Source organism: Jaculus jaculus, chromosome 9, assembly GCF_020740685.1.
Source record: "Jaculus jaculus isolate mJacJac1 chromosome 9, mJacJac1.mat.Y.cur, whole genome shotgun sequence".
NCBI classification, from domain to species: Eukaryota; Metazoa; Chordata; class Mammalia; order Rodentia; family Dipodidae; genus Jaculus; species Jaculus jaculus.
Genome location: NC_059110.1, coordinates 79,093,124 through 79,108,655, shown reverse-complemented (window position 1 = coordinate 79,108,655; position 15,532 = coordinate 79,093,124). Strand labels below are relative to the sequence as shown.

General features: G+C 43.7%; 1 pseudogene; it reads left to right on the top strand.

The window, feature by feature from the left end:
• Window positions 1–494: 494 nt before the first annotated feature.
• On the top strand, window positions 495–1,004 carry LOC101596350 (annotated as a pseudogene).
• Window positions 1,005–15,532: the final 14,528 nt, after the last annotated feature.

Sequence of the window (15,532 nt, the reverse complement as noted above, 5' to 3'; positions counted from 1 at the left end):
ATGAGCTAGGAGGCTGGGACAGGAGACTCCCAGGCTCCCATAGGCCAGCTATCCTACATGTTCGGCAGTGAACGATGGGAGACTCCTACTTCAAACAAGGTGAAAGGTGAGGACCAGCAGCTGAGGTTCTCCTCTGGCCTCCACACACACTCATATTCTCTCTATATCTCTATTTCTCTCTATATCTCTCTCTTACAGACAGAATAAAAATGATTTGGCATGTCATAGATTGAGTTTTGTCCCCTCACTACCAAGTTTATATGTTGGAAGTCTGAAGTCAGAATGTGACCTTGCTCAGAAATAGGGTCACAGCAGATGTGACTAGTTACTAAGGTGAGGCCGTAAGCAAGTAATTCCACTAACCATTCAGATGTCTTCTCTTCATCTGCTGCAGTCTGAATACTTGGAAACCTTTGCCCTGTGCATAGTGTGACATCATGTAGTCTTAAACCAAAATCAGCACTTTAAAAAAGCTGTTAAGGCTTTTCGCCAAGATGACGCCGAAAGCGAAGAAGGAAGCTCCTGCCCCTCCCAAAGCTGAAGCCAAAGCAAAGGCCCTGAAAGCCAAGAAGGCCGTGCTGAAAGGCGTCCACAGCCACAAAAAGAAAAAGATCCGCACGTCACCCACCTTTCGGGGACCCAAGATACTGCGCGTCCGGAGGCAGCCTAAAAACCCCTGGAAGAGCGCCCCCAGGAGAAACAAGCTTGACCACTGTGCCATCATCAAGACCCCCTGACCACCAAGTCTGCCATGAAGAAGATAGAAGACAACACCACCCTGGTGTTCACTGTGGACGTCAAGGCTAACAAGCACCAGATCAAACAGGCTGTGAAGAAACTCTATGACACTGATGTGGCCAAAGTCAACGCCCTGACCAGGCCTGAGGGAGAGAAGAAGGCCTATGTTCGGCTGGCTCCCGATTATGATGCTTTGGATGTTGCCAACAAAATTGGGATCATCTAAACTGGATCCAGCTGGTTAATTCTAAATACACCTTTTTTTTCACTATTAAAAAAAAGCTGTTAAGAATGTATCATGAAACATTTATTACTATAAAAAAGACACAGTGAGACTGGAGAGATGCCTCAACAGTCAGTGTGCTTGCCTATAAAGCCTAACTGCCTGGGTTTGATTCCCCAGGATCCTCGTAAAGCCAGATGTACAAAGCAACACATCCATCTGGAGATCATTTGCTGCAGCTATAGGCCCTGGCATGCCCAATATCTCACTCTCACTCTCACTCTCTTTCTCCTTGCAAATAAGCAAATATTTTTTTAGAAAATATGCAATGCATACTATCACAAACATGTTTACATAAACCTACCATGTAGTGTGTATGTGTGTGTGTGTGTGTGTGTGTGTGTGTGTGCGCATGTGTGTGTGTGTGTTTGCTGGAAATCAAACCCAGTGCCTTGTACATGCTAGGGAAGTGCTCTACCAACGCACTGTGTCCTCAAACCCCATCACAGAATTTAAGAAAACTACCCAGTATAGGTGGCCAGCTCAAACATACCCTCTCATTAGAGACAGTCTTATTCTTGAACTTTTCCCTTTTCCTTTGTGTTTTATCGTATATGTATGCTTTATACACATTTGGTAAATATTTTTAGTTGTTGCAGACTATTTCAATGAGTATTGCTATCATAATTTGATTGCCATTTACCTCATATGGCAGAAACTGTTTCAGAATTTAACCTATTGAATTAAATAAAAGGTAAACTGACCAAATTTATACCAAAAAAAAAAAAAAAAACCCCACTGCCAACACTTTGATGTCAGACTCTGGCTTCTAGAACAGAGAGGCCATATATTGCTATTTTGAAAGCCCCTCAGTGTGTGAGACTTTGATGTCAGACTTCTGGCTTCTAGAACAGAGAGACCATATATCGCTATTTTAAAGCCCCTCAGTGTGTGAGACTTTGTGTTGACAGCCCTAGGGCACTAACACACTCTCTTAGCAACAGAAACTGGAATACACCGGAAATGGGTATTCCAAATCCTGGAAGTGTGATTTCTAATTTAGAATTCTATAACTAGCCAGGTCTCAGTGAGGAGTGAAGGGGAAGATATTGTCAGTCATTGTGTGACCTCAAACGATAGAACGTTTCCCATAAACCTTCTCTCAGAAAACAGCTGGAGGATCTGCTACACCAAACAAAGGAGTTAAAAGGAAAAAGTTAAAAAGAAGAGGTAGGCTTCAGAAGACAAGGAGGATGGCATAGAAGAGGCATGGGGAGACCCAAAATAACAACCTTGCAGTTACCCTGAACAACAAAAAGTGGGATGTAGAAGGAAAGTCACAAGGAAAACTTTAAAAGTAATGATGACCTAATTACTGAACAGGTAAGAGAAAACATTGAGAGACCTTCCAGCACAAAAGGAGAATTTGAAAGATTGCTGATTATATCTAAAAGGCTCAACAAAGCCATTCTTAGGCATTATTTATTGAGCATCTTCTAAAGGCTGGACCCCATTCTGAGCACTCAGAATATAATAGCAAGTAAAGCAAATAAAAAGCCCTATCTTCATGAGGTCTATACATTCTAGTGTAGGAAATCAGACTAGAATGGAAATAAATGCAATCTGCAGCCAGTTATACCGCACATCTTAAACCTTCCCACTCATGATCCCTTTCCACCCAAGACATTTCCACTTGATCCTAGACATATAGGTATACAAAATAAGTATACAAATCAAAATATTTACTGGTAATAAGTCATAAAGAAATTTATTTTAAAACACATCTTTGGGAGACATATAATTTACCATTTATAAAAGACAAAATCAAATTTACATACCAATAAGCTGGATGTTCTTGTTTAGTTTTACATAAAGAAATCTTGACTGAATATTTGATACTGTAGGACTTACAGTATTTTCAATGTTTGTTCAGAGTTATCAATATTTTGATTTTATAGTTGTCAATGCTGAAAATGCATGTCACATAAATACATAGTATAAAATGACAGAAATATGTTTGGAACCATTTCAGAAATTCTGTCTTAATCTCAAACCAAAGTTCACTGAACAATATTTTTTTTTTTGGTTTTTTTGTGTTTTTTTTTTTTTTTTTTTTTTTTTTTTGGTTTTCTGAGGTCAGGTCTCACTCTAGCCCAGACTGACCTGGAATTCACTATGTAGTCTCAGGGTGGCCTCAATCTCATGGTGATCCTCCTACCTCTGCCTCCCAAGTGGTGGGATTAAAGGTGTGCACCACCATGCCAGGCTACAATTTTTTTTTTATGAAACACAAGCCAAAAACTCAAACAGCAATTTTTAAAATCAAACATTCTAATTCTAACTAATCCAAAGACATACTTATTAATACTTAAACATACTAAGGTGTGATGGTAGAAAAAACATTATAAGTATTTTTCCTCAATTAAGCATTATGTTCATATAAGAGAAGAACACTTTATACTGTGCAAACACCGCAGCTCATAACAGCCTTGCAGCTGAGCCATGATGTCTCAGAAAAGGTGGGCGTAGCGCTGTGTAGTGTGGCCGGTGACAAAGCACACGTGTCATATGTTCAGAACCAAGGCTGCAGGGAAGTCACACAGTGTAACATGGGTGAGTGCTGTAAGAAACACCCTGAATTCAATGAGTTTGTAACTTTGAGTTCATTTTGAATGTTGTGTGTTCACAAACCTTTCATGGTTGCCAAATTTTTCACAACCTCACCTTCAATTATGTGACCCCCATAAAGCACATCCCATAGTTTAAGAAGCTGGGTATTGGATAATATCATGGAGGAAATCACACGGGAGGGGAGTGGCAGGGTAGAGATGGAGACTAGACTTTAGACAGCACCATCAGAAAAGGCGCCCCTGAAAGAGAGGATGAGGAAACCATAGGGGGGTTGGCAGAGGGGAGCAGCAGAGGTTCTGTGAAGGAGGGCTCCCAGCAGATCAAGAGGCACACGTAGGGCTTCTGTGGCAGTGTGGACACTCACACTGCCACAGATCAGAATAGAGGAGCGACATGCTTGAACTCATCCTTCGAGAAAAAAAGTCACTCCCGCTACTGTGTAGAAACAGACTGTCAGGAAGCAGTTGGGGAGGGGGAAGGTTGCAAGACACCCTGTAAAGCCTTGGGTGTGGACGAAGGGCACAGCAGTGAGAGATAGTAAGGGACAGACGGGATGTGGAGGGGAGAGCAAGGGTGGCATGGGCAACCTCCAGCCCCAAGCTTGGCCCTGGGCAACTGGCATAGGGCACCGGGGGTTGGGGTGGGTAGAGTGTTGGTGAACATGGGATGTGTTAAGAGTAATGTCTTAGGCACATTGAGATTGGGAACTAATTGGATGGCCAGGTGAAGATGGCGAGGTGGTGTTTGGGTATGGGGGACTAGAATTCAAGGTAGCAGCGGGCTGGAGATAGGACTGTGTGGGTCTCCAGCTTATCCCTGATGTTCAAGCTCATGGAGACAGGATTAGGTTGAACCATATATAAGGAGGGCAAACCCCAAACAAGGACATACAAAGAAGTTCATCATATTGTCTATAGTAGAGAGTCAGAAAAACGAGGATTGATTTAACCAAGATTGTGATTTAACTGCACCAGGAGGATGGAAAAGTAGAGAAAGAGTTGGGAAGAGGGATCTGAGGGTGCTGACACTTGGTCTTCCTAACAGGACAAGAACAGTTAACACCTGAAGTCAGTAACTTCAGACCGGGCATACAAAGTGCTCCTGATTCTGAGCAGGCTAACAACTGCCCTAAAAGGAAAGCTCGGGGGCTGGAGAGACGGCTTAGCGGTTAAGCGCTTGCCTGTGAAGCCTAAGGACCCCGGTTTGAGGCTGGATTCCCCAGGACCCACATTAGCCACATACACAAGGGGGCGCACGCGTCTGGACTTTATTTGCACTGTCTGGAAGCCCTGGCATGCCCATTCTCTCTCTCTCTCTCTCTCTCCCTCACCCTCTTTCTCTCTCTGTCGCTCTCAAAAAAATAAATAAAAATTAAAAAAGAAAGCTCTAGCTGGGTGTGGTGGTACATGCCTTTAGTTCCAGCACTTGGGAGGCTGAGGAGGAGGATTTCTTTGAGTTGAAGGCCAGCCTGGGGCTACAGAATAAGTTCCAGGACAGCCTGGGCTAGAGGGAGACCCTGCCTTAAAAGTAAGAGAAAGAAAGAAAGAGGGTAGAAGAGAAGGAGGGAGGGAAGAAAGAAAGAATGAGAAAGAAAACATAGAAAAAACTCTGGTTCACATCCCCACAGGTTGTCAGGCCTCAGCAGCCCTGCTCAAGTCAATTGGCTAGAATTTCAAGAGAAGGGCAGTGCCCTTGACCTGGGTAAATGATCATTTCTGGAAGTAGGATCGTATGTGCAGTAATCACTCAAAGCCAGTGCAACTGTCAGCATTGCTACCCAGCTAATTGTGTGTGGAGACTACATGCTTGTTCAGAAGTCTCTACTGGACTCTCTACTAGACCCTCAGCTAAACAATTAGAATTAATGGTATCTTTCATATGGGTTCCTTTGTATTAAACATACCCTTTCTCCCATTGCATACTTATTGTCAAAAAGGCTTTTCCAAAAATAAATAGAACATTTTCTTATAATTCTGCATTTTTTCCAGGTTAAGAACAATTTTAAACAAAGACAAACTCTTTAGAACCACCTAATATAAAAATGCTGTTATAAGAGCTGAGCGTGGTGGCACACGCCTTTAATCCCAGCACTCAAGAGGCAGAGGTAGGAAGATCACCGTGAGTTTGAGGACACCCTGAGACTGAATAGTGGATTCCAGGTCAGCCTAGACTAGAGTGAAACCCTACCTCGAAAAAACAAAATGCTGTTATGGGGCTGGAGAGATGGCTTAGCGGTTAAGTGCTTGCCTGTGAAGCCTAAGGACCCTGCTTCGAGGCTCGATTCCCCAGGACCCACGTTAGCCAGATGCACAAGGGGGTGCACGCGTCTGGAGTTCGTTAGCAGTGGCTAGAAGCCCTGGTGCACCCATTCTCTCTCTCTCTCTCTCTCTCTCTGTCACACTCAAAAATAAATAAATAAAAATGAACAAAAAAGGAATGTCTTTCTAAAAAAAAATGCTGTTATGAATCAAACCTCATCCTGATACATGGACAATGTGAGGCTTCAGGTTTTATCATCTTAATGAATTTTTAATATATTTTATTTTGATTTATTTATTTGACAGAGAGAAGGAGGGAGAGAGAGACAGAGACAGAGAGACAGAGAGAAAGAGGAAGAGAATGGGCACACCAGGGCCTCTAGCAACTGCAAACAAACTCAAGATGCATGCACCACCTTATTCATCTAGCTTACATGGGTCCTGAGGAATTGAAGCTTGGTCCTTTGGCTTTGCAGGCAAGTACCTTAACTGCTAAGCCATCCCTCCAGCCATTAAAGCATTTTTTCTATGGATTAGAGGGTATGAAACACAGACCTGTGGTCCACTGAGCTTCTTTGAACAGCAATACCTGGCTTCTCTCCACTCTGCCATCCAGCTTCCTGACTCCTTCTGTGTCCGACATTCACGTTTTGCTACTCAAGTTACATTCATACACCTGGAGCTGTTCATCACATGGGAGCTGCCTGAGGACCAACCCTCATGATAAGTACCTCACACATGATAAGCAAGTGCTCTACCTCTGAGCCACATTGCAGGCTATGTGTCTCTTTAGATAGTGTTGGGTTTAGTCATTTTACTTTTTTTTTTTAATCTATTTTCCTTTAAAGAGAGAGAGAATTGGGGCACCAGGGCCTCAGCCACTGCAATCGAACTCCAGAGGCTTGTGCCACCTAGTGGACATGTGCAACCTTGCACTTGCTTCACGTTTGTGCCACTGGCTTATGTGGGTTCTGGAGAACTGAACATGTGTTCTTAGGCTTTGCAGACAAGCAACTTAACCACTAAGCCATCTCTCCAGCCCCATTTTGCTTTTTATTTACTGGACACTGGAATGCATGTTTCTTTACCTGGTGGAATTTAACAAGCTGTGTCAGGTTGCAAAGAGAAAACCCACTACTGAAAGAAGTTCCAGTAGAATAAGATTGAAGCCGAAACTAAAAATTGAGGGCTTATCTTGGTGCACCTTTACAATGGCTATATTTTTAAATTGGCAATTTGAAGAAGGATAAAATTAGCCAGGATAATACTGTACAAAGGGAGAAGCAAATTGGGCAGTATTATTATAGTTGTAATTAGATGCATTTCCATTTGAGATTTACTTACAGAACGATCTGGGTTTTAATGGGGAGAAGTCCTTACTGATGAATTTGATTACTGCTGTAAGTTTTACTTGCTCTGTGGGTGGCTGTAAGGTCAAGCCCTAGAAAACATAATATCCAAGATGCCAGGTAAGAGTCCTTGCTACCAAATGCAGCTCCTGTCCTGAATACAGTGGGGCCTGCTGAGAAATACTGTATGGCCTTTATTCCAATGTCCAAGATATCCCAAAGACAAGTGGGAAACAACTTTTCACACTGTTTAAGGTACTTGGGATTGCCCTAGGAGGCAGCTGTGTCCACCATATGCCACCAACACCGCACCTGGGATTACATTTAGAAAGCAGTGCTCCATGAGCCTACCCATCACCCACCTGTCTCCATGGTGCACGCACATCCCATCCTGGAGGAATACGTTTCTCCATTCAGCACTTAGCTGGTTTGCTGATCTGATTTTTGGCAATATGGGTAGAAATAGATAGACTTTCTAGAAACTGTCAGTCTTGAATAGTTTAAAAACCAGGAAACTCCTGTGTTAGGGGGTAAAACATTTCACAAAAGTCAGCTTAGAAAATGGTAGGATATGGATGAAAATACAAAGCTCAGCATGGTGGTACATGCTTATAATCCCATCACTCAATAGGCTGAGGCATGGGGTGGTAATTTCAAGGCCAGCCTGGGCTACATAATGAGAGACTGAGCTTAAACTCAACCCTACCTCAAAAGGAAAGGGAACTAGAGATATAGGAAGGATGAGAGGAAGACAGAGATGACAAGTAAAATGCCCTATTTGTGTGTCCAATGAAGTGGAATCAGACAAGAAATTCAGCATGAAATGTAACTCATTTGACCCTGGATGTTGCTGACCACTTAACACTAGCTGAGCCAGGAACCAGTGTGTGGCAAACTCAGTGATGGCCCTCCCATCTAAGATTTGTTCTTGTTACCTGAAACTGTTCCCCCAAGACCATAGCTTTACATACCCTACTACTCCATAACAAATGTCTGTACCATGTGGCTTAAAACAACACACACTTATTATCTTATAGTTACAGAGTTCAAAAGTCCAAAATGGGACTCACAATGTTGTCAGAACTGGGTCCCTCACTGAATGCTCTATGCATGAATACATTTTCTAACTGTTCCAGATTCTGGAGGCTGGCCATGATCCTTCCACATCTCCAAAGCCAAGTCCTTATGAGGCCAACACATCTCTGGCTCTCTCTTCCCACTTCAGTTCAAAGGACTCTGAATGGACATTCAAACCACATAATGCCCCTGTTTTAAGATCAGCTGTTTAGCAACTTTAATTCCATCTGCTAGCTAAATGCCCTTTGCCCTGTATCCTCCTTTGTTTATTGACACTGGGGATTGACATATGGATGCCTTTGGGGCTATTACTCATGACCATCATGGAAAATTTCACTATTCTTCAATAATGGGGCCTGAGCTCCCCTCTCCCCAAAGAAGTATCTCAGCCAGAGGTTGAGAAGAGAGAAGAGTATTTCTCACAGCAGAGCCTAGCAATATAACCAGCACAGAGGACATTGTCTAACAAAGGGGATCTAACAAAGGGATTCACCATGACAAAAGAAGAGGGGCCCCTCCACTCTCACCACTGCTCTTCAACATATACTAGAAGCACTAACTCAAGCAATAAGATAGGAGAAATAAATAAAAGGGATTCAATTTGGAAAGAAAGAAGTCAAGTTAGCCCTATTTGCAGATGACATGATCCTATATATAAGTGACCCGAAAGTCTCCATTCAAAATTTCTAAAAGTGATAAATTCCTTCAGCAAAGTGACAGTATACAAAATCAATGCACAAAAATCAGTAGCTTTTCTATTTGCAAAGGACAAATATACAGAGAAAGACATCAGTGAGGCTGTCCCATTTTCAGTAGCAACAAAAAAAAAAAAAAATTAAAAACCAGCCGGGCGTGGTGGCACATGCCTTTAATCCCAGCACTCAGGAGGCAGAGGTAGGAGGCTCGCTGTGAGTTCAAGGCCACCCTGAGACTCCATAGTGAATTCCAGGTCAGCCTGGGCTAGAGTGAGACCCTACCTCGAAAAACCAAAAAAAAAAAAAAAATTAAAAACCTTGGAATAACACTAACCAATGAGGTGACTTATATAATGAAAACATTAGAAAGCTCAAGAAAGAAATTAAGGAGGACTTGAGAAGATAGAAAGACCTCCCATGTTCCTGGATAGGTAGAATTAATATTATGAAATGGCAATTCTACCAAAAGCAATATACATATTTAACACAATACCAATAAAAATACCAGCATCATTATCCACAGAGACTGAAAAAATGATCTCAAAATTTATATGGAATGGCAGAAGGCCTTGGATGTCCAAACATATCCTCAGCAAAGAAAAAAACAATAAAATAGCTCTGGAAGTATATATTACAAAGCCATAGTGACAAAAACAACCTGGCACTGGAATAAAAACAGAAACATAGATCAATGGAACAGAAGTGAAGACCCAGACCTTAGATCAAGTAACCACAGCTACTTGATCTTTGACAAAGGTGCCAGTAATGTAGGCTAGAGAAAAGAAAGCATCTTCAACAAATGGTATTTGACAAATTGAATAACCATATGTAGAAAAATGAAATTAAACCCACTCATTTCACCATACACAAAAATAAAGTCCAAATGGATTAAAGACCTCAGTATAAGACCTGAAACCCAACTACTGGAAGAAAAAATAGGAGGTACTCTCCACAATATAGGCTGGGAAAAGACTTCTTGAACAAAACCCCAGTAGCCCAGGAAACTAAACAAGCTCTCAACCAATGGGATCTCATGAAGCTAAAAAGCTTTTGCACAGACAAATATACCATAAGCAAAGCCAATAGATTACCCACTGAATGGGAGAAAATCTTCACCAGCTATACCACTGACAGCAGCCTAATATCTAGAATCTACAAAGAACTCAAAAAAGTACACAATAAAGAATCAAACAACCCACTCCAAAAGTGGGGCACAGAACTAAATAGGGAGTTCTTAAAGGAAGAATTACAAATGGCTAACACACACTTAAGAAAATGCTCAACATCCCTAACCATTAGGGAAATAAAATTAAAGCAACTATGAGATTCCATCTTACCCCAGTAAGGATAGCAAACATTAAAAAATCAAATGAAAACAAATGCTGGTGAGGAAGTGGAGAAATAGGAACTGTTGGTGGGAATGTAATCTGGTACAACCACTATGGAAATCAATATAGAGACTCCTGAAAAGCACTAATATAGAGTTACTAACAGACCCTGTTATTCCCTTACTGGGAATTTACCCTAAAAGCTCCACATCAGTGCAGAGATATTTGCTCTACCATGTTTATAGCTGATCAATTCATAATACCTAAAAACTGGACTCAACCCAGGTGCCCATCATTGGATGAATGGATAGCCAAGATGTGGTATATCTACACAATGGAATTCTACTCATCAGTAAGAACAAATGACACAATGAAATTTGTAGAGAAATGGTTGAACTTGGAACAGATCATTCTAAGCGAACTCACACAATCACAGAAAGAAAACTGTTGCATGGTCTCACTCATCTGCAGTTCCTAACCTGGATCAGCCTGAGCTGCTGACGTACCTGAATAGCATCTCAAGGCTTGGACAATGGGGAGGGGAAGGCTTAGGGGAAAGGTGAGGGGAACACAAAACTGAACCCAAATTGAATTAGAACCATATAATCCTATATCCTGGAAGTTAGACTAAAGGTTGAACCCTCAATAGGACCCTAGGGGAAGCACCTGAATCAAAGGGCCCTGGAGAGGGTAAGATGATACCTAACCTTAAATTTGTCCTGTTGATGTTTCTTCTCTGTCTTTTCCTTCTCCCTTGGCACTGGCTTGTAACTCCCTGTATCAGGATGTGGTTTACATCCACAATGAGCTATTGATCAGAGAGATCTACTAGATCTCCCAAAACAAGATAGACTTCTGTCAAAGCACTTGATTACCCACCAGAGGTTAATAGTAACACCCTACTGCTGAAGACACCATACACTATGGGCACAGACCATGGAGGGACCTGGTTGGAATTCAGAAGAGAGCCAGTCCCCAGACTATGCTGGAAGGTGCATGAGTGACCAGGGGAAAGTGGCCAATATCTGTCCAAGCAACTCAAAGTCTAAGCGACTTAGCAGCAAACCACCTGCTGTGATACTCACACAAGCGCAAGTGGTACACAGCCATGATGGGCAACCATCATTAGCTAACAGATCTGCTCAGTGGAAAGGTAACTGTATCTGGACCTTGGAAACAAGTGAGAATCATATCCAGATAATGATTCTGCTTTCCATTGTTAAGCTCCCACTAATCTTGTGCTATAAGAGGATCTACACTCTTTAAATTCTCTCTAAATTAATAATAGTTTGAAGAATCTGCTTCTCTTTTTCAGATGGGAGTTGGACCTGAGGACACAAACAACCCAGTGCACTCCACCCGGGCCCCAGCTGACACCACAGAGGAATTAGAGAAATAAGCAAGAGTGCGGCTTTCTTAGTGAATCTGATATCAGCCAAGGGTAACTGAGAAAGATACTGAGGACACTCAACACCTACCAAACCAGAGATCCAGAGGCCCCTAATTACCCACCACTGAAGTAGACTTAAAATGCTCCCAGCATGCTTCAGGGAATTAAAATGTTATCTAACATAAATGAAAAATGCCTCCATCCATAAATTCATGCTTTCCAAGGTGGCTTGACTGTTAGATTTCATTGTGGCCCCTCAGGAGACCTGCTGGTGAGCAGTCACTAGCTAGTGGGGAGGGCTGGCCACTCACAGAGCAAGCAGCTCTGTGAGATGACACTGGGGACCTCGCAACCCTGTTGGTTCTAAGTCCATCCTGTGAGGTCCTCACACATGTGGAAGGAAGTCACCTGTGAAGAAGAGGCTGAGAACAATTCCTCACTATGATGGAGGGGTGTGAAATCACCAGGGAAATCTAGCCACACCATAGCCCCTGATGCTCCCACAAAGGAGTGAGTGTTCTGAGGCCCTATACCAGAAGAGCACTGGGCTTCCAAAGTCATCTAACATGTTCCCTTCCTACAGCCACCAAGGAAAAGGTCTCTCAAGCTTAGGTCAAAGAGAGTCAAATACTTTTTTTTTAATTTTTTTATTTAGTTATTTGAGAGCAACAGACAGACAGAAGGAGGGAGAGAGAGAAAGAATGGGCGCGTCAGGGCTTACAGCCACTGCAAATGAACTCCAGATGCATGCACCCCCCTTCTGCATCTGGCTAACGTGGGTCCTGGGGAATCGAGCCTCGAACCGGGGTCCTTAGGCTTCACAGGCCAGCGCTTAACTGCTAAGCCATCTCTCCAGCCCAAAAGAGTCAAATACTTTATGTCAGCTCCACCACGGGGAAATGTGGATACTGTTGTTATTAACTAGAATGAGATGGTAACATTCTGACCCCAGATTCAGTCCCTCCACCTACAAGAGCTGGATGTGGTTTTCACCCAAATTACCAGAGTACAACATCCTTCTATGGAGGGGATTCCTATTCCCCAGAGCCATTTGGTGTGCGCTCATCAGTCCCCATCAAGGCTGCAGAATTGTGACCCTGGCCTTATAGCATTGTGAAGTGCTTACTTGACCCTGAGGAGTGCCTTGCTACCCATACACTTCCCATCTCTGTGGGGATACAGTCAAACCAAAGAAGCCTGTTTTGTGACTGCAATCCATTCCCAAGTAGTAAACCTGCTCCTCAGCTCATCTCTGCTGCAGTTGTTTGTTCACATTCAATGCTGAAAGTGAATAGCCAGTGCTATGGTACTACCAAGCAGGACCTACAGGAGGCAAGTGAGTCATGACCAGTGTGGTCTCCAGATTGGGATCAAATGTCCTACAGAAAGTCTTGGCAAAGAGTCAGTCATCCTTGTTGCCCTTCTCCCACATGAGGACACAGTATTCCCTTTGGAGGACACAGTGTTCAAGGAGCCATCTTGAAAGTGCAGCCAAGCTCCTCACCAGACAACAAACCTGCCAGCACCTTGACCTTGGATTTTCCAACCTCCAGAACTGTGAGAAATAGATTTCTGCTCTTCATAAATTGCACAGGCTGTGGTATTGTTCTAGCAGTTCAAACAGAATCAGACACCACAAGATGTCAGATAAAAAACCTTGAAAAAGAGGGTTCTCCAGGGGGCTGTCTAGCACCTCTGGAAAGGTCTCAGAAGATTTCACTGGCTGAACGCAGTACCGCTTTCTCCTGCCTCGTGTGAGGTGTGTGAGCAGTTCTTCAGTCCAGATCTGCTGTGCCTGGGGCTCTGTCACCTTCCCAGACACCATGATCTCATCTGGGAGCAGTAAGAAAGAGACCCTGCAAAGGTGTTCCAGGCTGAGGCTGGGAGCAGCCTGCAACACCACCCCTCCCACCAACCAGGGGAAAGCCGTAAGGATGCACCCATGGTTAGAGGAAACAGCTCTGTGGCCGTCCACTCTGCCTGCCACAGTTCTCTCTGCCATACTTCCAGGTTCTCAAGTTGTTTGCCTCCCCTCAGGAATAACCAAGTGTGCTCACCAGCCATAAAGAGGCTCCTTGAGAAGGGAATGGAATGTCCCCTCAGCATCTTAGCTGAGGAATTCCCCTACTAACTGGTCATTCCCATTCCAAGCCTGCCGGGCAGCCAGTGTCCATGCTTGGTCAGACACCATTGCCATGAAAGGCAGCTCTCTTAAATCAACCAAAACAAGGCTGGGAGGGAAGAAGCCATTGGGGGAGCTGCTGATGACTCCAAAAAACACTCTTTGACGTGTTTCTACTGCCTAGCTTCAGCTCCCGGTGGGCAAAATAAGTCTGGGAGGAAAGAAGCCACATGTTGAGGGGGGCAGAACTTCTGGTGGCCTAAGCAAATCTGAGGAACACTCTTTGATGCTGTGCCACCCCCTGCCCAGCCTTAGCTCCTGGTGGGCAAAAGCAGTCTGTCTTGTTCCTTGCTCCATCTGAACTCTGGGCCATTGGTGAGCCACACAGATGATGGCTTCCCAGAGCCCAGGAACTGCCTGAGCAGCCCTGAGGGTCAGAAGAAATGACCTCTCTAAGAGAGATGCATTTATCAGCAGCATGAATACCAAGCTAGGATGATGGTGTCTCTTCTCTTGCTTCAAATTCCCCAAAGAGATCCTGAAGAGAAGCTGTGAATGAATTGAAGCCCTCATTTGCAACACTTATCCCAAAAAGGATCGACCTGAAAGGTCACACTATGCACATTGAGACAGAGCAGGCAGCAGCTGATCCAGCACTCCTGAGCCAACTGGCAAGAGCTAGGGCCAGGGAGAGGGAAAGCACTCTTACTTAAAGCCACAGAGGAGGGCTACTTCCAGAATAGAGAAAGAAGATGCTACGCTTGGGAAGGTTTACACAAAGGTGACCCAGGGGTGGTAGGGTACATAAAAGTCATAGCAATAGAAGCAGCCCATCAAGGTGTCTCGTGTGCATTAATTTAGCCTTCCCAACCACTCAGTGCAGTAGCATTGATTATGTTCTCCAGCAGAGAAACAATGGCTCAGAGATGTTGAACAAACTGTGCATGTCACTGATGAGTGGGAGTATAAACTTGTGAAGCCACTATGGAAGTCAGTATGGGGGTTCCTCAAAAAACTAAAATTAGAGCTACCATATGACCCAAGGATACCACCCCCAAGGACATCCCCAGAGGGCAGGTCAGCATACCACAGAAATACTTGCACATCCATATTTCTAACTGCACTATGCATAATAGAATAGAATAGCTTAGATGACTATCAACAGATGAATAAAGAAAATGTTGGTATGTATATAAAATGGATTTTTATGCAGCCACAAAGAAAAATGAAATCCTGGCATCTGAGGAAAATGGCTGCAACTGGAAGTCATATATTAAGCCAAATCAGCCAGACTCAGGAAGACAAATGCTGCTTGTTTTCTCTCATATGCAGAATCTGAACTTTGTATGTGTGATAGAGAGAAGATGGGTGGAGGGAGACGTGAAAAAAGAAGGGAGCCATGAGAGGGAAAGAAGAGATCTTAAGGGAGGGAAAGAAAGGGTAGTGGCTTCCATGTGACATGGAAGCAGAAGGGAAGACTATTTGCAGGGAGAGGGGATCGCCACGTGGTGGTTTGACTGTGAATGCATGTCCCCAAAGCCTCAGGGATTTCTTATTAAGGTTAAGCTTCCTGCTTAAGTGTCTAGCAGCCTGCTAGAGGAGGTGTCACTGGAGGCAGATCCTGGGGTCCAGCCCTAAGGTGTGTTTGGGGGCAGATCAGAATTCCAACCAGAGGTGTGGTGAGAGCAGTCTAGGCACTGGATGTTCATGTTTGTGGTGCC